This window comes from Staurois parvus, unplaced genomic scaffold (assembly GCF_062004578.1).
Source record: "Staurois parvus isolate SC_StPar_1 unplaced genomic scaffold, SC_StPar_1.0 ptg001130l, whole genome shotgun sequence".
Lineage (NCBI taxonomy): Eukaryota > Metazoa > Chordata > Amphibia > Anura > Ranidae > Staurois > Staurois parvus.
In genome coordinates, this window is record NW_028318926.1 from 1,439,421 (window position 1) to 1,461,922 (window position 22,502).

General features: G+C 48.5%; 15 non-coding genes across 15 annotated transcripts; all 15 read right to left on the reverse strand.

Moving 5' to 3' along the window:
- Positions 1-99: 99 nt before the first annotated feature.
- Positions 100-170, reverse strand: TRNAG-GCC (transfer RNA glycine (anticodon GCC)). The gene has a single exon. It is a non-coding gene; the product is annotated as a tRNA-Gly (tRNA).
- A 1,618-nt stretch (positions 171-1,788) lies between these two features.
- On the reverse strand, positions 1,789-1,861 carry TRNAA-AGC (transfer RNA alanine (anticodon AGC)). Its single transcript has one exon. It is a non-coding gene; the product is annotated as a tRNA-Ala (tRNA).
- An 889-nt stretch (positions 1,862-2,750) lies between these two features.
- TRNAG-GCC (transfer RNA glycine (anticodon GCC)) lies at positions 2,751-2,821 on the reverse strand. The gene has a single exon. It is a non-coding gene; the product is annotated as a tRNA-Gly (tRNA).
- Positions 2,822-4,445: 1,624 nt separating this feature from the next.
- TRNAA-AGC (transfer RNA alanine (anticodon AGC)) lies at positions 4,446-4,518 on the reverse strand. The gene has a single exon. It is a non-coding gene; the product is annotated as a tRNA-Ala (tRNA).
- A 2,584-nt stretch (positions 4,519-7,102) lies between these two features.
- Positions 7,103-7,175, reverse strand: TRNAA-AGC (transfer RNA alanine (anticodon AGC)). Its single transcript has one exon. It is a non-coding gene; the product is annotated as a tRNA-Ala (tRNA).
- Positions 7,176-9,523: 2,348 nt separating this feature from the next.
- TRNAG-GCC (transfer RNA glycine (anticodon GCC)) lies at positions 9,524-9,594 on the reverse strand. Its single transcript has one exon. It is a non-coding gene; the product is annotated as a tRNA-Gly (tRNA).
- A 1,624-nt stretch (positions 9,595-11,218) lies between these two features.
- Positions 11,219-11,291, reverse strand: TRNAA-AGC (transfer RNA alanine (anticodon AGC)). The gene has a single exon. It is a non-coding gene; the product is annotated as a tRNA-Ala (tRNA).
- An 889-nt stretch (positions 11,292-12,180) lies between these two features.
- Positions 12,181-12,251, reverse strand: TRNAG-GCC (transfer RNA glycine (anticodon GCC)). Its single transcript has one exon. It is a non-coding gene; the product is annotated as a tRNA-Gly (tRNA).
- Positions 12,252-13,875: 1,624 nt separating this feature from the next.
- TRNAA-AGC (transfer RNA alanine (anticodon AGC)) lies at positions 13,876-13,948 on the reverse strand. The gene has a single exon. It is a non-coding gene; the product is annotated as a tRNA-Ala (tRNA).
- An 889-nt stretch (positions 13,949-14,837) lies between these two features.
- Positions 14,838-14,908, reverse strand: TRNAG-GCC (transfer RNA glycine (anticodon GCC)). Its single transcript has one exon. It is a non-coding gene; the product is annotated as a tRNA-Gly (tRNA).
- Positions 14,909-16,532: 1,624 nt separating this feature from the next.
- TRNAA-AGC (transfer RNA alanine (anticodon AGC)) lies at positions 16,533-16,605 on the reverse strand. The gene has a single exon. It is a non-coding gene; the product is annotated as a tRNA-Ala (tRNA).
- Positions 16,606-17,494: 889 nt separating this feature from the next.
- On the reverse strand, positions 17,495-17,565 carry TRNAG-GCC (transfer RNA glycine (anticodon GCC)). Its single transcript has one exon. It is a non-coding gene; the product is annotated as a tRNA-Gly (tRNA).
- Positions 17,566-19,189: 1,624 nt separating this feature from the next.
- Positions 19,190-19,262, reverse strand: TRNAA-AGC (transfer RNA alanine (anticodon AGC)). Its single transcript has one exon. It is a non-coding gene; the product is annotated as a tRNA-Ala (tRNA).
- Positions 19,263-20,151: 889 nt separating this feature from the next.
- On the reverse strand, positions 20,152-20,222 carry TRNAG-GCC (transfer RNA glycine (anticodon GCC)). Its single transcript has one exon. It is a non-coding gene; the product is annotated as a tRNA-Gly (tRNA).
- A 1,624-nt stretch (positions 20,223-21,846) lies between these two features.
- Positions 21,847-21,919, reverse strand: TRNAA-AGC (transfer RNA alanine (anticodon AGC)). The gene has a single exon. It is a non-coding gene; the product is annotated as a tRNA-Ala (tRNA).
- Between the last annotated feature and the right edge of the window lie 583 nt (positions 21,920-22,502).

The following is a 22,502-nucleotide window of genomic DNA, read 5'->3' on the forward strand; positions in this document are numbered from 1 at the left end:
ACACATGAGCCTTGACACCTTCCAAGGTACTGGATATCTGGGGGCGGCGGGATACTGAGCTACCTGTGAGGCGATAGCTGGATAGAAAGTGAGCATAATTGCATTGGCCGGGAATCGAACCCGGGCCTCCCGCGTGGCAGGCGAGAATTCTACCACTGAACCACCAATGCTCTTTGGCAGGACACATGTGGCTTCCCTGGCCTGACAGGTGCTAAAAGGTGCTGCTTTAGGCCATGGTAACCATCTCTGTATTCAGATATGGGTCAAGTCCACCTAAAGACATGCCTTTCTTCAGCCGTACACACCACCACTGTGAACATGTAGGACAGCCCATTGCGTCTTTGAGGCTAGAAAGCCTTTCCATTGGAGAAGAAAAGCCCCAAGACTGGGCCAGAGCTTTTTCTAAGTACCTTTGACTTGGGGTTGACTTGTCAAAATCAATGTCAGTGCCTATTAATCTACCTTGCGACTTTGCCGGATGGACCCACTCCCCATTCACATCCGTAGGAGATCTTTAGAGGGGCTCCACATTGGCCTGATGTGAGACTCTGCAAAGTCAATAGGAGCTGCCTGAAACAGAGAGGAACCGATCTTTTCCCATGAAAGCCTTCTATAAGCAGAATGTGGAAAGTGGCCGTGGAGCGGCAGGCGAGGTTGCCTCCCAGCCAAAGAATTTCCTGAAGTTTTTGTCCCGTAGGACCGGTAGCATATTACATCCTCCTATTTTTGCTGGGTCTTCCGGCCTGGAGCAGAGTGGCGCAGCGGAAGCGTGCTGGGCCCATAACCCAGAGGTCGATGGATCGAAACCATCCTCTGCTAAGTTGACCTTTTTCTCTGGCAATCTCTCTTTCTTTGCTTAGGCAAAGGGCTTTCTTTCACCCAGAAAATGCTTTGATTAATCGGGGAGCACACCGCAGACAGCCCGGCAACAAACCCAGCCCTCAATGCGCCAAGTCCCCTACACGTGCTGTCTTTCAGCTCTTTGCTTTCACTTGTCTAATCTGTCCATCCTAAGACAAAACTCATACAATATTCCAACAGTCTGAACTGTGGAATTCATTGATCTATTCATAGATTTCTTGAGGGAGATTGTTGATAAATATTTCTGTCCCAAACAGAGGATCTTCTCCAACCCAGTCTGCACGAGGGCCACCATATTTCCTCTGACCATTGACCTGTACCGGGTTAATATGACATCTTTCCATCCACTCCGCAAGGGAAGATTTATTGTCTTTATACAGAGTTGTAATCCAAGCCTCGCTCTCAGCGTTCATCGCGTTGTTGTCCATCATTGGAGAATGATCTGCTCTCTCCATGGGCCCTAATCAGTGGGCAGAAGGCTAGCCCCTAGTTCCCTCCAAAAGCCCTGTTCTGGTTGGGTCTGTGACACTTCTGTGTCAAGGAAGTGGGACGTGATTGTGGTGATAAAACCAGTGGAAACCTCTCAGCTTCTACATGGCACTTGCACTTTTTGCACTAATGGAATATTGTCTCTTGGCCATGGAAGGCTGGCCGTGCTTTGGGTAATAGATTGCTTTGGTCCAACACTGCCTTGCGCGACTTCTGGCAGGCAAAGCAAGCACTTTATGCTTTGTGTTAGTCCTTCTGTGTCAATTTATGGGCTGAAGCCACATCTGCCCGAGAGTGTCAACGCCATGGCACATGTTACGAGGATGACTCCTGCTTGGCCTTTTGACTAGAGAGGCGAGGCTTTTCCCACAGCGCTCAGTGCCGAGCCTGAAGAAAAAAAAAATCCAAAGCAGGTCACCCCACGTGAGGGCTTTCCTTTGGAGGATGCGGGCATTGATCCCGCTACCTCTCGCATGCTAAGCGAGCGCTCTACCACTTGAGCTAATCCCCCTTGGCTCCGGTGCTTTCTTTGCGCTCTCGTTGATCACTGCTCTCTTATGTGCTACGCGGCATAAAGTCCACCATCTGTTTTGTGTAACTGTGTTTCATTCAGCACAGCACAATGCAGCATCCCAGTGCTATATACCACCTGCCAGCAATCAACTCCTTCACTGCCACCAACAATTGCCTCTCTCACTAGCACTGTTGCCAGAGATGCAATCTTCAAGCGCAAAGGATTAAAAATCACCTTTTTACCCCGTACGCTGCTTATTGACATGACACATTAGGTCTACATTCCACAGACTCAAAGCATAGATATATTTCCTCATTTTTTACTACTTGCAGCTTCACATTTAAATGCTGTATATACATCTAAGATCACCCAGAATGCAATCTGGAAACCAACCATCAGATGGCATCAGAACACCTACCACGTTAGATGGCTATATCTCCAGGCACCTCCCCGTGTCAGCATTGATGGGTTAGGCTGTGGCCGCTAGACACCAAGACAGCCTCCATTTTCCCAATTTCAAAGGTTTTCACTCTTCCTCCACAGAGGTCCCTTTTTTCTTTCCTGAGACTTTGGACAGCAGAATCCCTTGGGAAGAAGCTCCTTCTCCAGCCAGTAGCGAGGGTTCTGGTGTTATCCATGGAACCCTTGGTGGCAGAGTGGCACCTCCAAGCATGTCCGTGGGCGACTAACAACCATTTCCTTCGGTATGGCCCCATGGCTTTCCATGATGTCATTTGAAGGAGGTGGTTTCAAAAAGGCTCACACCGACTAGCAGGTTCTAGACAATACACATGAGCCTTGACACCTTCCAAGGTACTGGATATCTGGGGGCGGCGGGATACTGAGCTACCTGTGAGGCGATAGCTGGATAGAAAGTGAGCATAATTGCATTGGCCGGGAATCGAACCCGGGCCTCCCGCGTGGCAGGCGAGAATTCTACCACTGAACCACCAATGCTCTTTGGCAGGACACATGTGGCTTCCCTGGCCTGACAGGTGCTAAAAGGTGCTGCTTTAGGCCATGGTAACCATCTCTGTGAATACATTCAGATGTGGGTCAAGTCCACCCAAAGACATGCCTTTCTTCAGCCATACACACCACCACTGTGAACATGTAGGACAGCCCATTGCGTCTTTGAGGCTAGAAAGCCTTTCCATTGGAGAAGAAAAGCCCCAAGACTGGGCCAGAGCTTTTTCTAAGTACCTTTGACTTGGGGTTGACTTGTCAAAATCAATGTCAGTGCCTATTAATCTACCTTGCGACTTTGCCGGATGGACCCACTCCCCATTCACATCCGTAGGAGATCTTTAGAGGGGCTCCACATTGGCCTGATGTGAGACTCTGCAAAGTCAATAGGAGCTGCCTGAAACAGAGAGGAACCGATCTTTTCCCATGAAAGCCTTCTATAAGCAGAATGTGGAAAGTGGCCGTGGAGCGGCAGGCGAGGTTGCCTCCCAGCCAAAGAATTTCCTGAAGTTTTTGTCCCGTAGGACCGGTAGCATATTACATCCTCCTATTTTTGCTGGGTCTTCCGGCCTGGAGCAGAGTGGCGCAGCGGAAGCGTGCTGGGCCCATAACCCAGAGGTCGATGGATCAAAACCATCCTCTGCTAAGTTGACCTTTTTCTCTGGCAATCTCTCTTTCTTTGCTTAGGCAAAGGGCTTTCTTTCACCCAGAAAATGCTTTGATTAATCGGGGAGCACACCGCAGACAGCCCGGCAACAAACCCAGCCCTCGATGCGCCAAGTCCCCTACACGTGCTGTCTTTCAGCTCTTTGCTTTCACTTGTCTAATCTGTCCATCCTAAGACAAAACTCATACAATATTCCAACAGTCTGAACTGTGGAATTCATTGATCTATTCATAGATTTCTTGAGGGAGATTGTTGATAAATATTTCTGTCCCAAACAGAGGATCTTCTCCAACCCAGTCTGCACGAGGGCCACCATATTTCCTCTGACCATTGACCTGTACCGGGTTAATATGACATCTTTCCATCCACTCCGCAAGGGAAGATTTATTGTCTTTATACAGAGTTGTAATCCAAGCCTCGCTCTCAGCGTTCATCGCGTTGTTGTCCATCATTGGAGAATGATCTGCTCTCTCCATGGGCCCTAATCAGTGGGCAGAAGGCTAGCCCCTAGTTCCCTCCAAAAGCCCTGTTCTGGTTGGGTCTGTGACACTTCTGTGTCAAGGAAGTGGGACGTGATTGTGGTGATAAAACCAGTGGAAACCTCTCAGCTTCTACATGGCACTTGCACTTTTTGCACTAATGGAATATTGTCTCTTGGCCATGGAAGGCTGGCCGTGCTTTGGGTAATAGATTGCTTTGGTCCAACACTGCCTTGCGCGACTTCTGGCAGGCAAAGCAAGCACTTTATGCTTTGTGTTAGTCCTTCTGTGTCAATTTATGGGCTGAAGCCACATCTGCCCGAGAGTGTCAACGCCATGGCACATGTTACGAGGATGACTCCTGCTTGGCCTTTTGACTAGAGAGGCGAGGCTTTTCCCACAGCGCTCAGTGCCGAGCCTGAAGAAAAAAAAAATCCAAAGCAGGTCACCCCACGTGAGGGCTTTCCTTTGGAGGATGCGGGCATTGATCCCGCTACCTCTCGCATGCTAAGCGAGCGCTCTACCACTTGAGCTAATCCCCCTTGGCTCCGGTGCTTTCTTTGCGCTCTCGTTGATCACTGCTCTCTTATGTGCTACGCGGCATAAAGTCCACCATCTGTTTTGTGTAACTGTGTTTCATTCAGCACAGCACAATGCAGCATCCCAGTGCTATATACCACCTGCCAGCAATCAACTCCTTCACTGCCACCAACAATTGCCTCTCTCACTAGCACTGTTGCCAGAGATGCAATCTTCAAGCGCAAAGGATTAAAAATCACCTTTTTACCCCGTACGCTGCTTATTGACATGACACATTAGGTCTACATTCCACAGACTCAAAGCATAGATATATTTTCTCATTTTTTACTACTTGCAGCTTCACATTTAAATGCTGTATATACATCTAAGATCACCCAGAATGCAATCTGGAAACCAACCATCAGATGGCATCAGAACACCTACCACGTTAGATAGCTATATCTCCAGGCACCTCCCCGTGTCAGCATTGATGGGTTAGGCTGTGGCCGCTAGACACCAAGACAGCCTCCATTTTCCCAATTTCAAAGGTTTTCACTCTTCCTCCACAGAGGTCCCTTTTTTCTTTCCTGAGACTTTGGACAGCAGAATCCCTTGGGAAGAAGCTCCTTCTCCAGCCAGTAGCGAGGGTTCTGGTGTTATCCATGGAACCCTTGGTGGCAGAGTGGCACCTCCAAGCATGTCCGTGGGCGACTAACAACCATTTCCTTCGGTATGGCCCCATGGCTTTCCATGATGTCATTTGAAGGAGGTGGTTTCAAAAAGGCTCACACCGACTAGCAGGTTCTAGACAATACACATGAGCCTTGACACCTTCCAAGGTACTGGATATCTGGGGGCGGCGGGATACTGAGCTACCTGTGAGGCGATAGCTGGATAGAAAGTGAGCATAATTGCATTGGCCGGGAATCAAACCAGGGCCTCCCGCGTGGCAGGCGAGAATTCTACCACTGAACCACCAATGCTCTTTGGCAGGACACATGTGGCTTCCCTGGCCTGACAGGTGCTAAAAGGTGCTGCTTTAGGCCATGGTAACCATCTCTGTGAATACATTCAGATGTGGGTCAAGTCCACCCAAAGACATGCCTTTCTTCAGCCGTACACACCACCACTGTGAACATGTAGGACAGCCCATTGCGTCTTTGAGGCTAGAAAGCCTTTCCATTGGAGAAGAAAAGCCCCAAGACTGGGCCAGAGCTTTTTCTAAGTACCTTTGACTTGGGGTTGACTTGTCAAAATCAATGTCAGTGCCTATTAATCTACCTTGCGACTTTGCCGGATGGACCCACTCCCCATTCACATCCGTAGGAGATCTTTAGAGGGGCTCCACATTGGCCTGATGTGAGACTCTGCAAAGTCAATAGGAGCTGCCTGAAACAGAGAGGAACCGATCTTTTCCCATGAAAGCCTTCTATAAGCAGAATGTGGAAAGTGGCCGTGGAGCGGCAGGCGAGGTTGCCTCCCAGCCAAAGAATTTCCTGAAGTTTTTGTCCCGTAGGACCGGTAGCATATTACATCCTCCTATTTTTGCTGGGTCTTCCAGCCTGGAGCAGAGTGGCGCAGCGGAAGCGTGCTGGGCCCATAACCCAGAGGTCGATGGATCGAAACCATCCTCTGCTAAGTTGACCTTTTTCTCTGGCAATCTCTCTTTCTTTGCTTAGGCAAAGGGCTTTCTTTCACCCAGAAAATGCTTTGATTAATCGGGGAGCACACCGCAGACAGCCCGGCAACAAACCCAGCCCTCAATGCGCCAAGTCCCTTACACGTGCTGTCTTTCAGCTCTTTGCTTTCACTTGTCTAATCTGTCCATCCTAAGACAAAACTCATACAATATTCCAACAGTCTGAACTGTGGAATTCATTGATCTATTCATAGATTTCTTGAGGGAGATTGTTGATAAATATTTCAGTCCCAAACAGAGGATCTTCTCCAACCCAGTCTGCACGGGGGCCACCATATTTCCTCTGACCATTGACCTGTACCGGGTTAATATGACATCTTTCCATCCACTCCGCAAGGGAAGATTTATTGTCTTTATACAGAGTTGTAATCCAAGCCTCGCTCTCAGCGTTCATCGCGTTGTTGTCCATCATTGGAGAATGATCTGCTCTCTCCATGGGCCCTAATCAGTGGGCAGAAGGCTAGCCCCTAGTTCCCTCCAAAAGCCCTGTTCTGGTTGGGTCTGTGACACTTCTGTGTCAAGGAAGTGGGACGTGATTGTGGTGATAAAACCAGTGGAAACCTCTCAGCTTCTACATGGCACTTGCACTTTTTGCACTAATGGAATATTGTCTCTTGGCCATGGAAGGCTGGCCGTGCTTTGGGTAATAGATTGCTTTGGTCCAACACTGCCTTGCGTGACTTCTGGCAGGCAAAGCAAGCACTTTATGCTTTGTGTTAGTCCTTCTGTGTCAAGGTATGGGCTGAAGCCACATCTGCCCGAGAGTGTCAACGCCATGGCACATGTTACGAGGATGACTCCTGCTTGGCCTTTTGACTAGAGAGGCGAGGCTTTTCCCACAGCGCTCAGTGCCGAGCCTGAAGAAAAAAAAAATCCAAAGCAGGTCACCCCACGTGAGGGCTTTCCTTTGGAGGATGCGGGCATTGATCCCGCTACCTCTCACATGCTAAGCGAGCGCTCTACCACTTGAGCTAATCCCCCTTGGCTCCGGTGCTTTCTTTGCGCTCTCGTTGATCACTGCTCTCTTATGTGCTACGCGGCATAAAGTCCACCATCTGTTTTGTGTAACTGTGTTTCATTCAGCACAGCACAATGCAGCATCCCAGTGCTATATACCACCTGCCAGCAATCAACTCCTTCACTGCCACCAACAATTGCCTCTCTCACTAGCACTGTTGCCAGAGATGCAATCTTCAAGCGCAAAGGATTAAAAATCACCTTTTTACCCCGTACGCTGCTTATTGACATGACACATTAGGTCTACATTCCACAGACTCAAAGCATAGATATATTTCCTCATTTTTTACTACTTGCAGCTTCACATTTAAATGCTGTATATACATCTAAGATCACCCAGAATGCAATCTGGAAACCAACCATCAGATGGCATCAGAACACCTACCACGTTAGATAGCTATATCTCCAGGCACCTCCCCGTGTCAGCATTGATGGGTTAGGCTGTGGCCGCTAGACACCAAGACAGCCTCCATTTTCCCAATTTCAAAGGTTTTCACTCTTCCTCCACAGAGGTCCCTTTTTTCTTTCCTGAGACTTTGGACAGCAGAATCCCTTGGGAAGAAGCTCCTTCTCCAGCCAGTAGCGAGGGTTCTGGTGTTATCCATGGAACCCTTGGTGGCAGAGTGGCACCTCCAAGCATGTCCGTGGGCGACTAACAACCATTTCCTTCGGTATGGCCCCATGGCTTTCCATGATGTCATTTGAAGGAGGTGGTTTCAAAAAGGCTCACACCGACTAGCAGGTTCTAGACCAGTGGTGGGCAACCTTTTTTTTCAACTGAGCCAAATCTCGCCAAAACCATGATTGAAATTTATTTTGAGAGCCACATTTTTAAAACTGAAAATACATCTCCCATATAGTAATTCATCCCCCATAGTAATTCATCCCCCATATAGTAATTCATCCCCCATAGTGTAATTCATCCCCCATAGTAATTCATCCCCCATATAGTAATTCATCCCCCATCGTAATTCATCCCCCATAGTAATTCATCCCCCATAGTAATTCATCCCCCATATAGTAATTCATCCTCCATATAGTAATTCATCCCCCATAGTAATTCATCCCCCATATAGTAATTCATCCCCCATAGTAATTCATCCCCCATAGTAATTCATCCCCCATATAGTAATTCATCCCCCATAGCAATTCATCCCCCGTATAGTATTTCATCCCTCGTATAGTATTTCATCCCCCGTATAGTATTTCATCCCTCATATAGTATTTCATCCCTCATATAGTAATTCATCCCTCATATAGTATTTCATCCCTCATATAGTATTTCATCCCTCATATAGTATTTCATCCCCCCATATAGTATTTCATCCCCCCATATAGTATTTCATCCCTCATATAGTAATTCATCCCTCATATAGTATTTCATCCCCCCATATAGTATTTCATCCCCCCATATAGTATTTCATCCCTCATATAGTATTTCATCCCTCATATAGTATTTCATCCCTCATATAGTAATTCATCCCCCATATAGTATTTCATCCCTCATATAGTATTTCATCCCTCATATAGTATTTCATCCCTCATATAGTAATTCATCCCTCATATAGTATTTCATCCCTCATATAGTATTTCATCCCTCATATAGTATTTCATCCCCCCATATAGTATTTCATCCCTCATATAGTAATTCATCCCCCATATAGTAATTCATCCCTCATATAGTATTTCATCCCTCATATAGTAATTCATCCCCCATATAGTAATTCATCCCCCATATAGTAATTCATCCCTCATATAGTAATTCATCCCTCATATAGTATTTCATCCCTCATATAGTATTTCATCCCCCCATATAGTAATTCATCCCTCATAAAGTAATTCATCCCTCATATAGTATTTCATCCCCCACAGTACTATCCCCCCCCCCCCTTCTAGTAAGCCAAGTCCCCCGTGTCAATTCACTTACCTTTTGCGTTCCTCTCGCTGTCTTCCCGCGCCGTTCGGGTCTTCAGGGCGGACTGTGAGAGGAGCCTAGCTCCCCACCCCTCACGTTCGGCACGCTGCCCCGCCTACACACATCCTGACAGCCACATCCGCGGGCCGGATTAAAAGGTCCGCGCGGACTTTTGGGGCTGCCAACCGAGAGGAGGCAGGGGAGCGGCCGCCCGGCACACAGAAGAGCCGCATTAGAGTGGGTAAAGAGCCGCATGTGGCTCGCGAGCCGCGGCTTGCCGACCACTGTTCTAGACAATACACATGAGCCTTGACACCTTCCAAGGTACTGGATATCTGGGGGCGGCGGGATACTGAGCTACCTGTGAGGCGATAGATAGATAGAAAGTGAGCATAATTGCATTGGCCGGGAATCGAACCCGGGCCTCCCGCGTGGCAGGCGAGAATTCTACCACTGAACCACCAATGCTCTTTGGCTGGACACATGTGGATTCCCTGGCCTGACAGGTGCTGAAAGGTGCTGCTTTAGGCCATGGTAACCATCTCTGTGAATACATTCAGATGTGGGTCAAGTCCACCCAAAGACATGCCTTTCTTCAGCCGTACACACCACCACTGTGAACATGTAGGACAGCCCATTGCATCTTTGAGGCTAGAATGCCTTTCCATTGGAGAAGAAAAGCCCCAAGACTGGGCCAGAGCTTTTTCTAAGTGCCTTTGACTTGGGGTTGACTTGTCAAAATCAATGTCAGTGCCTATTAATCTACCTTGCGACTTTGCCGGATGGACCCACTCCCCATTCACATCCGTAGGAGATCTTTAGAGGGGCTCCACATTGGCCTGATGTGAGACTCTGCAAAGTCAATAGGAGCTGCCTGAAACAGAGAGGAACCGATCTTTTCCCATGAAAGCCTTCTATAAGCAGAATGTGGAAAGTGGCCGTGGAGCGGCAGGCGAGGTCGCCTCCCAGCCAATGAATTTCCTGAAGTTTTTGTCCCGTAGGACCGGTAGCATATTACATCCTCCTATTTTTGCTGGGTCTTCCGGCCTGGAGCAGAGTGGCGCAGCGGAAGCGTGCTGGGCCCATAACCCAGAGGTCGATGGATCGAAACCATCCTCTGCTAAATTGACCTTTTTCTCTGGCAATCTCTCTTTCTTTGCTTAGGCAAATGGCTTTCTTTCACCCAGAAAATGCTTTGATTAATCGGGGAGCACACCGCAGACAGCCCGGCAACAAACCCAGCCCTCAATGCGCCAAGTCCCTTACACGTGCTGTCTTTCAGCTCTTTGCTTTCACTTGTCTAATCTGTCCATCCTAAGACAAAACTCATACAATATTCCAACAGTCTGAACTGTGGAATTCATTGATCTATTCATAGATTTCTTGAGGGAGATTGTTGATAAATATTTCTGTCCCAAACAGAGGATCTTCTCCAACCCAGTCTGCACGAGGGCCACCATATTTCCTCTGACCATTGACCTGTACCGGGTTAATATGACATCTTTCCATCCACTCCGCAAGGGAAGATTTATTGTCTTTATACAGAGTTGTAATCCAAGCCTCGCTCTCAGCGTTCATCGCGTTGTTGTCCATCATTGGAGAATGATCTGCTCTCTCCATGGGCCCTAATCAGTGGGCAGAAGGCAAGCCCCTAGTTCCCTCCAAAAGCCCTGTTCTGGTTGGGTCTGTGACACTTCTGTGTCAAGGAAGTGGGACGTGATTGTGGTGATAAAACCAATGGAAACCTCTCAGCTTCTACATGGCACTTGCACTTTTTGCACTAATGGAATATTGTCTCTTGGCCATGGAAGGCTGGCCGTGCTTTGGGTAATAGATTGCTTTGGTCCAACACTGCCTTGCGCGACTTCTGGCAGGCAAAGCAAGCACTTTATGCTTTGTGTTAGTCCTTCTGTGTCAAGGTATGGGCTGAAGCCACATCTGCCCGAGAGTGTCAACGCCATGGCACATGTTACGAGGATGACTCCTGCTTGGCCTTTTGACTAGAGAGGCGAGGCTTTTCCCACAGCGCTCAGTGCCGAGCCTGAAGAAAAAAAAAATCCAAAGCAGGTCACCCCACGTGAGGGCTTTCCTTTGGAGGATGCGGGCATTGATCCCGCTACCTCTCGCATGCTAAGCGAGCGCTCTACCACTTGAGCTAATCCCCCTTGGCTCCGGTGCTTTCTTTGCGCTCTCGTTGATCACTGCTCTCTTATGTGCTACGCGGCATAAAGTCCACCATCTGTTTTGTGTAACTGTGTTTCATTCAGCACAGCACAATGCAGCATCCCAGTGCTATATACCACCTGCCAGCAATCAACTCCTTCACTGCCACCAACAATTGCCTCTCTCACTAGCACTGTTGCCAGAGATGCAATCTTCAAGCGCAAAGGATTAAAAATCACCTTTTTACCCCGTACGCTGCTTATTGACATGACACATTAGGTCTACATTCCACAGACTCAAAGCATAGATATATTTCCTCATTTTTTACTACTTGCAGCTTCACATTTAAATGCTGTATATACATCTAAGATCACCCAGAATGCAATCTGGAAACCAACCATCAGATGGCATCAGAACACCTACCACGTTAGATAGCTATATCTCCAGGCACCTCCCCGTGTCAGCATTGATGGGTTAGGCTGTGGCCGCTAGACACCAAGACAGCCTCCATTTTCCCAATTTCAAAGGTTTTCACTCTTCCTCCACAGAGGTCCCTTTTTTCTTTCCTGAGACTTTGGACAGCAGAATCCCTTGGGAAGAAGCTCCTTCTCCAGCCAGTAGCGAGGGTTCTGGTGTTATCCATGGAACCCTTGGTGGCAGAGTGGCACCTCCAAGCATGTCCGTGGGCGACTAACAACCATTTCCTTCGGTATGGCCCCATGGCTTTCCATGATGTCATTTGAAGGAGGTGGTTTCAAAAAGGCTCACACCGACTAGCAGGTTCTAGACAATACACATGAGCCTTGACACCTTCCAAGGTACTGGATATCTGGGGGCGGCGGGATACTGAGCTACCTGTGAGGCAATAGATAGATAGAAAGTGAGCATAATTGCATTGGCCGGGAATCGAACCCGGGCCTCCCGCATGGCAGGCGAGAATTCTACCACTGAACCACCAATGCTCTTTGGCAGGACACACGTGGCTTCCCTGGCCTGACAGGTGCTAAAAGGTGCTGCTTTAGGCCATGGTAACCATCTCTGTGAATACATTCAGATGTGGGTCAAGTCCACCCAAAGACATGCCTTTCTTCAGCCGTACACACCACCACTGTGAACATGTAGGACAGCCCATTGCGTCTTTGAGGCTAGAAAGGCTTTCCATTGGAGAAGAAAAGCCCCAAGACTGGGCCAGAGCTTTTTCTAAGTACCTTTGACTTGGGGTTGACTTGTCAAAATCAATGTCAGTGCCTATTAATCTACCTTGCGACTTTGCCGGATGGACCCACTCCCCATTCACATCCGTAGGAGATCTTTAGAGGGGCTCCACATTGGCCTGATGTGAGACTCTGCAAAGTCAATAGGAGCTGCCTGAAACAGAGAGGAACCGATCTTTTCCCATGAAAGCCTTCTATAAGCAGAATGTGGAAAGTGGCCGTGGAGCGGCAGGCGAGGTTGCCTCCCAGCCAAAGAATTTCCTGAAGTTTTTGTCCCGTAGGACCGGTAGCATATTACATCCTCCTATTTTTGCTGGGTCTTCCGGCCTGGAGCAGAGTGGCGCAGCGGAAGCGTGCTGTGCCCATAACCCAGAGGTCGATGGATCGAAACCATCCTCTGCTAAGTTGACCTTTTTCTCTGGCAATCTCTCTTTCTTTGCTTAGGCAAAGGGCTTTCTTTCACCCAGAAAATGCTTTGATTAATCGGGGAGCACACCGCAGACAGCCCGGCAACAAACCCAGCCCTCAATGCGCCAAGTCCCTTACACGTGCTGTCTTTCAGCTCTTTGCTTTCACTTGTCTAATCTGTCCATCCTAAGACAAAACTCATACAATATTCCAACAGTCTGAACTGTGGAATTCATTGATCTATTCATAGATTTCTTGAGGGAGATTGTTGATAAATATTTCTGTCCCAAACAGAGGATCTTCTCCAACCCAGTCTGCACGAGGGCCACCATATTTCCTCTGACCATTGACCTTTACCGGGTTAATATGACATCTTTCCATCCACTCCGCAAGGGAAGATTTATTGTCTTTATACAGAGTTGTAATCCAAGCCTCGCTCTCAGCGTTCATCGCGTTGTTGTCCATCATTGGAGAATGATCTGCTCTCTCCATGGGCCCTAATCAGTGGGCAGAAGGCTAGCCCCTAGTTCCCTCCAAAAGCCCTGTTCTGGTTGGGTCTGTGACACTTCTGTGTCAAGGAAGTGGGACGTGATTGTGGTGATAAAACCAGTGGAAACCTCTCAGCTTCTACATGGCACTTGCACTTTTTGCACTAATGGAATATTGTCTCTTGGCCATGGAAGGCTGGCCGTGCTTTGGGTAATAGATTGCTTTGGTCCAACACTGCCTTGCGCGACTTCTGGCAGGCAAAGCAAGCACTTTATGCTTTGTGTTAGTCCTTCTGTGTCAAGGTATGGGCTGAAGCCACATCTGCCCGAGAGTGTCAACGCCATGGCACATGTTACGAGGATGACTCCTGCTTGGCCTTTTGACTAGAGAGGCGAGGCTTTTCCCACAGCGCTCAGTGCCGAGCCTGAAGAAAAAAAAAATCCAAAGCAGGTCACCCCACGTGAGGGCTTTCCTTTGGAGGATGCGGGCATTGAACCCGCTACCTCTCGCATGCTAAGCGAGCGCTCTACCACTTGAGCTAATCCCCCTTGGCTCCAGTGCTTTCTTTGCGCTCTCGTTGATCACTGCTCTCTTATGTGCTACGCGGCATAAAGTCCACCATCTGTTTTGTGTAACTGTGTTTCATTCAGCACAGCACAATGCAGCATCCCAGTGCTATATACCACCTGCCAGCAATCAACTCCTTCACTGCCACCAACAATTGCCTCTTTCACTAGCACTGTTGCCAGAGATGCAATCTTCAAGCGCAAAGGATTAAAAATCACCTTTTTACCCCGTACGCTGCTTATTGACATGACACATTAGGTCTACATTCCACAGACTCAAAGCATAGATATATTTCCTCATTTTTTACTACTTGCAGCTTCACATTTAAATGCTGTATATACATCTAAGATCACCCAGAATGCAATCTGGAAACCAACCATCAGATGGCATCAGAACACCTACCACGTTAGATAGCTATATCTCCAGGCACCTCCCCGTGTCAGCATTGATGGGTTAGGCTGTGGCCGCTAGACACCAAGACAGCCTCCATTTTCCCAATTTCAAAGGTTTTCACTCTTCCTCCACAGAGGTCCCTTTTTTCTTTCCTGAGACTTTGGACAGCAGAATCCCTTGGGAAGAAGCTCCTTCTCCAGCCAGTAGCGAGGGTTCTGGTGTTATCCATGGAACCCTTGGTGGCAGAGTGGCACCTCCAAGCATGTCCGTGGGTGACTAACAACCATTTCCTTCGGTATGGCCCCATGGCTTTCCATGATGTCATTTGAAGGAGGTGGTTTCAAAAAGGCTCACACCGACTAGCAGGTTCTAGACAATACACATGAGCCTTGACACCTTCCAAGGTACTGGATATCTGGGGGCTGCGGGATACTGAGCTACCTGTGAGGCGATAGCTGGATAGAAAGTGAGCATAATTGCATTAGCCGGGAATCGAACCCGGGACTCCCGCGTGGCAGGCGAGAATTCTACCACTGAACCACCAATGCTCTTTGGCAGGACACATGTGGCTTCCCTGGCCTGACAGGTGCTAAAAGGTGCTGCTTTAGGCCATGGTAACCATCTCTGTGAATACATTCAGATGTGGGTCAAGTCCACCCAAAGACATGCCTTTCTTCAGCCGTACACACCACCACTGTGAACATGTAGGACAGCCCATTGCGTCTTTGAGGCTAGAAAGCCTTTCCATTGGAGAAGAAAAGCCCCAAGACTGGGCCAGAGCTTTTTCTAAGTACCTTTGACTTGGGGTTGACTTGTCAAAATCAATGTCAGTGCCTATTAATCTACCTTGCGACTTTGCCGGATGGACCCACTCCCCATTCACATCCGTAGGAGATCTTTAGAGGGGCTCCACATTGGCCTGATGTGAGACTCTGCAAAGTCAATAGGAGCTGCCTGAAACAGAGAGGAACCGATCTTTTCCCATGAAAGCCTTCTATAAGCAGAATGTGGAAAGTGGCCGTGGAGCGGCAGGCGAGGTTGCCTCCCAGCCAAAGAATTTCCTGAAGTTTTTGTCCCGTAGGACCGGTAGCATATTACATCCTCCTATTTTTGCTGGGTCTTCCGGCCTGGAGCAGAGTGGCGCAGCGGAAGCGTGCTGGGCCCATAACCCAGAGGTCGATGGATCGAAACCATCCTCTGCTAAGTTGACCTTTTTCTCTGGCAATCTCTCTTTCTTTGCTTAGGCAAAGGGCTTTCTTTCACCCAGAAAATGCTTTGATTAATCGGGGAGCACACCGCAGACAGCCCGGCAACAAACCCAGCCCTCAATGCGCCAAGTCCCCTACACGTGCTGTCTTTCAGCTCTTTGCTTTCACTTGTCTAATCTGTCCATCCTAAGACAAAACTCATACAATATTCCAACAGTCTGAACTGTGGAATTCATTGATCTATTCATAGATTTCTTGAGGGAGATTGTTGATAAATATTTCTGTCCCAAACAGAGGATCTTCTCCAACCCAGTCTGCACGAGGGCCACCATATTTCCTCTGACCATTGACCTGTACCGGGTTAATATGACATCTTTCCATCCACTCCGCAAGGGAAGATTTATTGTCTTTATACAGAGTTGTAATCCAAGCCTCGCTCTCAGCGTTCATCGCGTTGTTGTCCATCATTGGAGAATGATCTGCTCTCTCCATGGGCCCTAATCAGTGGGCAGAAGGCTAGCCCCTAGTTCCCTCCAAAAGCCCTGTTCTGGTTGGGTCTGTGACACTTCTGTGTCAAGGAAGTGGGACGTGATTGTGGTGGTAAAACCAGTGGAAACCTCTCAGCTTCTACATGGCACTTGCACTTTTTGCACTAATGGAATATTGTCTCTTGGCCATGGAAGGCTGGCCGTGCTTTGGGTAATAGATTGCTTTGGTCCAACACTGCCTTGCGCGACTTCTGGCAGGCAAAGCAAGCACTTTATGCTTTGTGTTAGTCCTTCTGTGTCAATTTATGGGCTGAAGCCACATCTGCCCGAGAGTGTCAACGCCATGGCACATGTTACGAGGATGACTCCTGCTTGGCCTTTTGACTAGAGAGGCGAGGCTTTTCCCACAGCGCTCAGTGCCGAGCCTGAAGAAAAAAAAAATCCAAAGCAGGTCACCCCACGTGAGGGCTTTCCTTTGGAGGATGCGGGCATTGATCCCGCTACCTCTCACATGCTAAGCGAGCGCTCTACCACTTGAGCTAATCCCCCTTGGCTCCGGTGCTTTCTTTGCGCTCTCGTTGATCACTGCTCTCTTATGTGCTACGCGGCATAAAGTCCACCATCTGTTTTGTGTAACTGTGTTTCATTCAGCACAGCACAATGCAGCATCCCAGTGCTATATACCACCTGCCAGCAATCAACTCCTTCACTGCCACCAACAATTGCCTCTCTCACTAGCACTGTTGCCAGAGATGCAATCTTCAAGCGCAAAGGATTAAAAATCACCTTTTTACCCCGTACGCTGCTTATTGACATGACACATTAGGTCTACATTCCACAGACTCAAAGCATAGATATATTTCCTCATTTTTTACTACTTGCAGCTTCACATTTAAATGCTGTATATACATCTAAGATCACCCAGAATGCAATCTGGAAACCAACCATCAGATGGCATCAGAACACCTACCACGTTAGATAGCTATATCTCCAGGCACCTCCCCGTGTCAGCATTGATGGGTTAGGCTGTGGCCGCTAGACACCAAGACAGCCTCCATTTTCCCAATTTCAAAGGTTTTCACTCTTCCTCCACAGAGGTCCCTTTTTTCTTTCCTGAGACTTTGGACAGCAGAATCCCTTGGGAAGAAGCTCCTTCTCCAGCCAGTAGCGAGGGTTCTGGTGTTATCCATGGAACCCTTGGTGGCAGAGTGGCACCTCCAAGCATGTCCGTGGGCGACTAACAACCATTTCCTTCGGTATGGCCCCATGGCTTTCCATGATGTCATTTGAAGGAGGTGGTTTCAAAAAGGCTCACACCGACTAGCAGGTTCTAGACAATACACATGAGCCTTGACACCTTCCAAGGTACTGGATATCTGGGGGCGGCGGGATACTGAGCTACCTGTGAGGCGATAGCTGGATAGAAAGTGAGCATAATTGCATTGGCCGGGAATCGAACCCGGGCCTCCCGCGTGGCAGGCGAGAATTCTACCACTGAACCACCAATGCTCTTTGGCAGGACACATGTGGCTTCCCTGGCCTGACAGGTGCTAAAAGGTGCTGCTTTAGGCCATGGTAACCATCTCTGTGAATACATTCAGATGTGGGTCAAGTCCACCCAAAGACATGCCTTTCTTCAGCCGTACACACCACCACTGTGAACATGTAGGACAGCCCATTGCGTCTTTGAGGCTAGAAAGCCTTTCCATTGGAGAAGAAAAGCCCCAAGACTGGGCCAGAGCTTTTTCTAAGTACCTTTGACTTGGGGTTGACTTGTCAAAATCAATGTCAGTGCCTATTAATCTACCTTGCGACTTTGCCGGATGGACCCACTCCCCATTCACATCCGTAGGAGATCTTTAGAGGGGCTCCACATTGGCCTGATGTGAGACTCTGCAAAGTCAATAGGAGCTGCCTGAAACAGAGAGGAACCGATCTTTTCCCATGAAAGCCTTCTATAAGCAGAATGTGGAAAGTGGCCGTGGAGCGGCAGGCGAGGTTGCCTCCCAGCCAAAGAATTTCCTGAAGTTTTTGTCCCATAGGACCGGTAGCATATTACATCCTCCTATTTTTGCTGGGTCTTCTGGCCTGGAGCAGAGTGGCGCAGCGGAAGCGTGCTGGGCCCATAACCCAGAGGTCGATGGATCGAAACCATCCTCTGCTAAGTTGACCTTTTTCTCTGGCAATCTCTCTTTCTTTGCTTAGGCAAAGGGCTTTCTTTCACCCAGAAAATGCTTTGATTAATCGGGGAGCACACCGCAGACAGCCCGGCAACAAACCCAGCCCTCAATGCGCCAAGTCCCTTACACGTGCTGTCTTTCAGCTCTTTGCTTTCACTTGTCTAATCTGTCCATCCTAAGACAAAACTCATACAATATTCCAACAGTCTGAACTGTGGAATTCATTGATCTATTCATAGATTTCTTGAGGGAGATTGTTGATAAATATTTCTGTCCCAAACAGAGGATCTTCTCCAACCCAGTCTGCACGAGGGCCACCATATTTCCTCTGACCATTGACCTGTACCGGGTTAATATGACATCTTTCCATCCACTCCGCAAGGGAAGATTTATTGTCTTTATACAGAGTTGTAATCCAAGCCTCGCTCTCAGCGTTCATCGCGTTGTTGTCCATCATTGGAGAATGATCTGCTCTCTCCATGGGCCCTAATCAGTGGGCAGAAGGCTAGCCCCTAGTTCCCTCCAAAAGCCCTGTTCTGGTTGGGTCTGTGACACTTCTGTGTCAAGGAAGTGGGACGTGATTGTGGTGATAAAACCAGTGGAAACCTCTCAGCTTCTACATGGCACTTGCACTTTTTGCACTAATGGAATATTGTCTCTTGGCCATGGAAGGCTGGCCGTGCTTTGGGTAATAGATTGCTTTGGTCCAACACTGCCTTGCGCGACTTCTGGCAGGCAAAGCAAGCACTTTATGCTTTGTGTTAGTCCTTCTGTGTCAATTTATGGGCTGAAGCCACATCTGCCCGAGAGTGTCAACGCCATGGCACATGTTACGAGGATGACTCCTGCTTGGCCTTTTGACTAGAGAGGCGAGGCTTTTCCCACAGCGCTCAGTGCCGAGCCTGAAGAAAAAAAAAATCCAAAGCAGGTCACCCCACGTGAGGGCTTTCCTTTGGAGGATGCGGGCATTGATCCCGCTACCTCTCGCATGCTAAGCGAGCGCTCTACCACTTGAGCTAATCCCCCTTGGCTCTGGTGCTTTCTTTGCGCTCTCGTTGATCACTGCTCTCTTATGTGCTACGCGGCATAAAGTCCACCATCTGTTTTGTGTAACTGTGTTTCATTCAGCACAGCACAATGCAGCATCCCAGTGCTATATACCACCTGCCAGCAATCAACTCCTTCACTGCCACCAACAATTGCCTCTCTCACTAGCACTGTTGCCAGAGATGCAATCTTCAAGCGCAAAGGATTAAAAATCACCTTTTTACCCCGTACGCTGCTTATTGACATGACACATTAGGTCTACATTCCACAGACTCAAAGCATAGATATATTTCCTCATTTTTTACTACTTGCAGCTTCACATTTAAATGCTGTATATACATCTAAGATCACCCAGAATGCAATCTGGAAACCAACCATCAGATGGCATCAGAACACCTACCACGTTAGATAGCTATATCTCCAGGCACCTCCCCGTGTCAGCATTGATGGGTTAGGCTGTGGCCGCTAGACACCAAGACAGCCTCCATTTTCCCAATTTCAAAGGTTTTCACTCTTCCTCCACAGAGGTCCCTTTTTTCTTTCCTGAGACTTTGGACAGCAGAATCCCTTGGGAAGAAGCTCCTTCTCCAGCCAGTAGCGAGGGTTCTGGTGTTATCCATGGAACCCTTGGTGGCAGAGTGGCACCTCCAAGCATGTCCGTGGGCGACTAACAACCATTTCCTTCGGTATGGCCCCATGGCTTTCCATGATGTCATTTGAAGGAGGTGGTTTCAAAAAGGCTCACACCGACTAGCAGGTTCTAGACAATACACATGAGCCTTGACACCTTCCAAGGTACTGGATATCTGGGGGCGGCGGGATACTGAGCTACCTGTGAGGCGATAGCTGGATAGAAAGTGAGCATAATTGCATTGGCCGGGAATCGAACCCGGGCCTCCCGCGTGGCAGGCGAGAATTCTACCACTGAACCACCAATGCTCTTTGGCAGGACACATATGGCTTCCCTGGCCTGACAGGTGCTAAAAGGTGCTGCTTTAGGCCATGGTAACCATCTCTGTGAATACATTCAGATGTGGGTCAAGTCCACCCAAAGACATGCCTTTCTTCAGCCGTACACACCACCACTGTGAACATGTAGGACAGCCCATTGCGTCTTTGAGGCTAGAAAGCCTTTCCATTGGAGAAGAAAAGCCCCAAGACTGGGCCAGAGCTTTTTCTAAGTACCTTTGACTTGGGGTTGACTTGTCAAAATCAATGTCAGTGCCTATTAATCTACCTTGCGACTTTGCCGGATGGACCCACTCCCCATTCACATCCGTAGGAGATCTTTAGAGGGGCTCCACATTGGCCTGATGTGAGACTCTGCAAAGTCAATAGGAGCTGCCTGAAACAGAGAGGAACCGATCTTTTCCCATGAAAGCCTTCTATAAGCAGAATGTGGAAAGTGGCCGTGGAGCGGCAGGCGAGGTTGCCTCCCAGCCAAAGAATTTCCTGAAGTTTTTGTCCCGTGGGACCGGTAGCATATTACATCCTCCTATTTTTGCTGGGTCTTCCGGCCTGGAGCAGAGTGGCGCAGCGGAAGCGTGCTGGGCCCATAACCCAGAGGTCGATGGATCGAAACCATCCTCTGCTAAGTTGACCTTTTTCTCTGGCAATCTCTCTTTCTTTGCTTAGGCAAAGGGCTTTCTTTCACCCAGAAAATGCTTTGATTAATCGGGGAGCACACCGCAGACAGCCCGGCAACAAACCCAGCCCTCAATGCGCCAAGTCCCCTACACGTGCTGTCTTTCAGCTCTTTGCTTTCACTTGTCTAATCTGTCCATCCTAAGACAAAACTCATACAATATTCCAACAGTCTGAACTGTGGAATTCATTGATGTATTCATAGATTTCTTGAGGGAGATTGTTGATAAATATTTCTGTCCCAAACAGAGGATCTTCTCCAACCCAGTCTGCACGAGGGCCACCATATTTCCTCTGACCATTGACCTGTACCGGGTTAATATGACATCTTTCCATCCACTCCGCAAGGGAAGATTTATTGTCTTTATACAGAGTTGTAATCCAAGCCTCGCTCTCAGCGTTCATCGCGTTGTTGTCCATCATTGGAGAATGATCTGCTCTCTCCATGGGCCCTAATCAGTGGGCAGAAGGCTAGCCCCTAGTTCCCTCCAAAAGCCCTGTTCTGGTTGGGTCTGTGACACTTCTGTGTCAAGGAAGTGGGACGTGATTGTGGTGATAAAACCAGTGGAAACCTCTCAGCTTCTACATGGCACTTGCACTTTTTGCACTAATGGAATATTGTCTCTTGGCCATGGAAGGCTGGCCGTGCTTTGGGTAATAGATTGCTTTGGTCCAACACTGCCTTGCGCGACTTCTGGCAGGCAAAGCAAGCACTTTATGCTTTGTGTTAGTCCTTCTGTGTCAATTTATGGGCTGAAGCCACATCTGCCCGAGAGTGTCAACGCCATGGCACATGTTACGAGGATGACTCCTGCTTGGCCTTTTGACTAGAGAGGCGAGGCTTTTCCCACAGCGCTCAGTGCCGAGCCTGAAGAAAAAAAAAATCCAAAGCAGGTCACCCCACGTGAGGGCTTTCCTTTGGAGGATGCGGGCATTGATCCCGCTACCTCTCGCATGCTAAGCGAGCGCTCTACCACTTGAGCTAATCCCCCTTGGCTCCGGTGCTTTCTTTGCGCTCTCGTTGATCACTGCTCTCTTATGTGCTACGCGGCATAAAGTCCACCATCTGTTTTGTGTAACTGTGTTTCATTCAGCACAGCACAATGCAGCATCCCAGTGCTATATACCACCTGCCAGCAATCAACTCCTTCACTGCCACCAACAATTGCCTCTCTCACTAGCACTGTTGCCAGAGATGCAATCTTCAAGCGCAAAGGATTAAAAATCACCTTTTTACCCCGTACGCTGCTTATTGACATGACACATTAGGTCTACATTCCACAGACTCAAAGCATAGATATATTTCCTCATTTTTTACTACTTGCAGCTTCACATTTAAATGCTGTATATACATCTAAGATCACCCAGAATGCAATCTGGAAACCAACCATCAGATGGCATCAGAACACCTACCACGTTAGATAGCTATATCTCCAGGCACCTCCCCGTGTCAGCATTGATGGGTTAGGCTGTGGCCGCTAGACACCAAGACAGCCTCCATTTTCCCAATTTCAAAGGTTTTCACTCTTCCTCCACAGAGGTCCCTTTTTTCTTTCCTGAGACTTTGGACAGCAG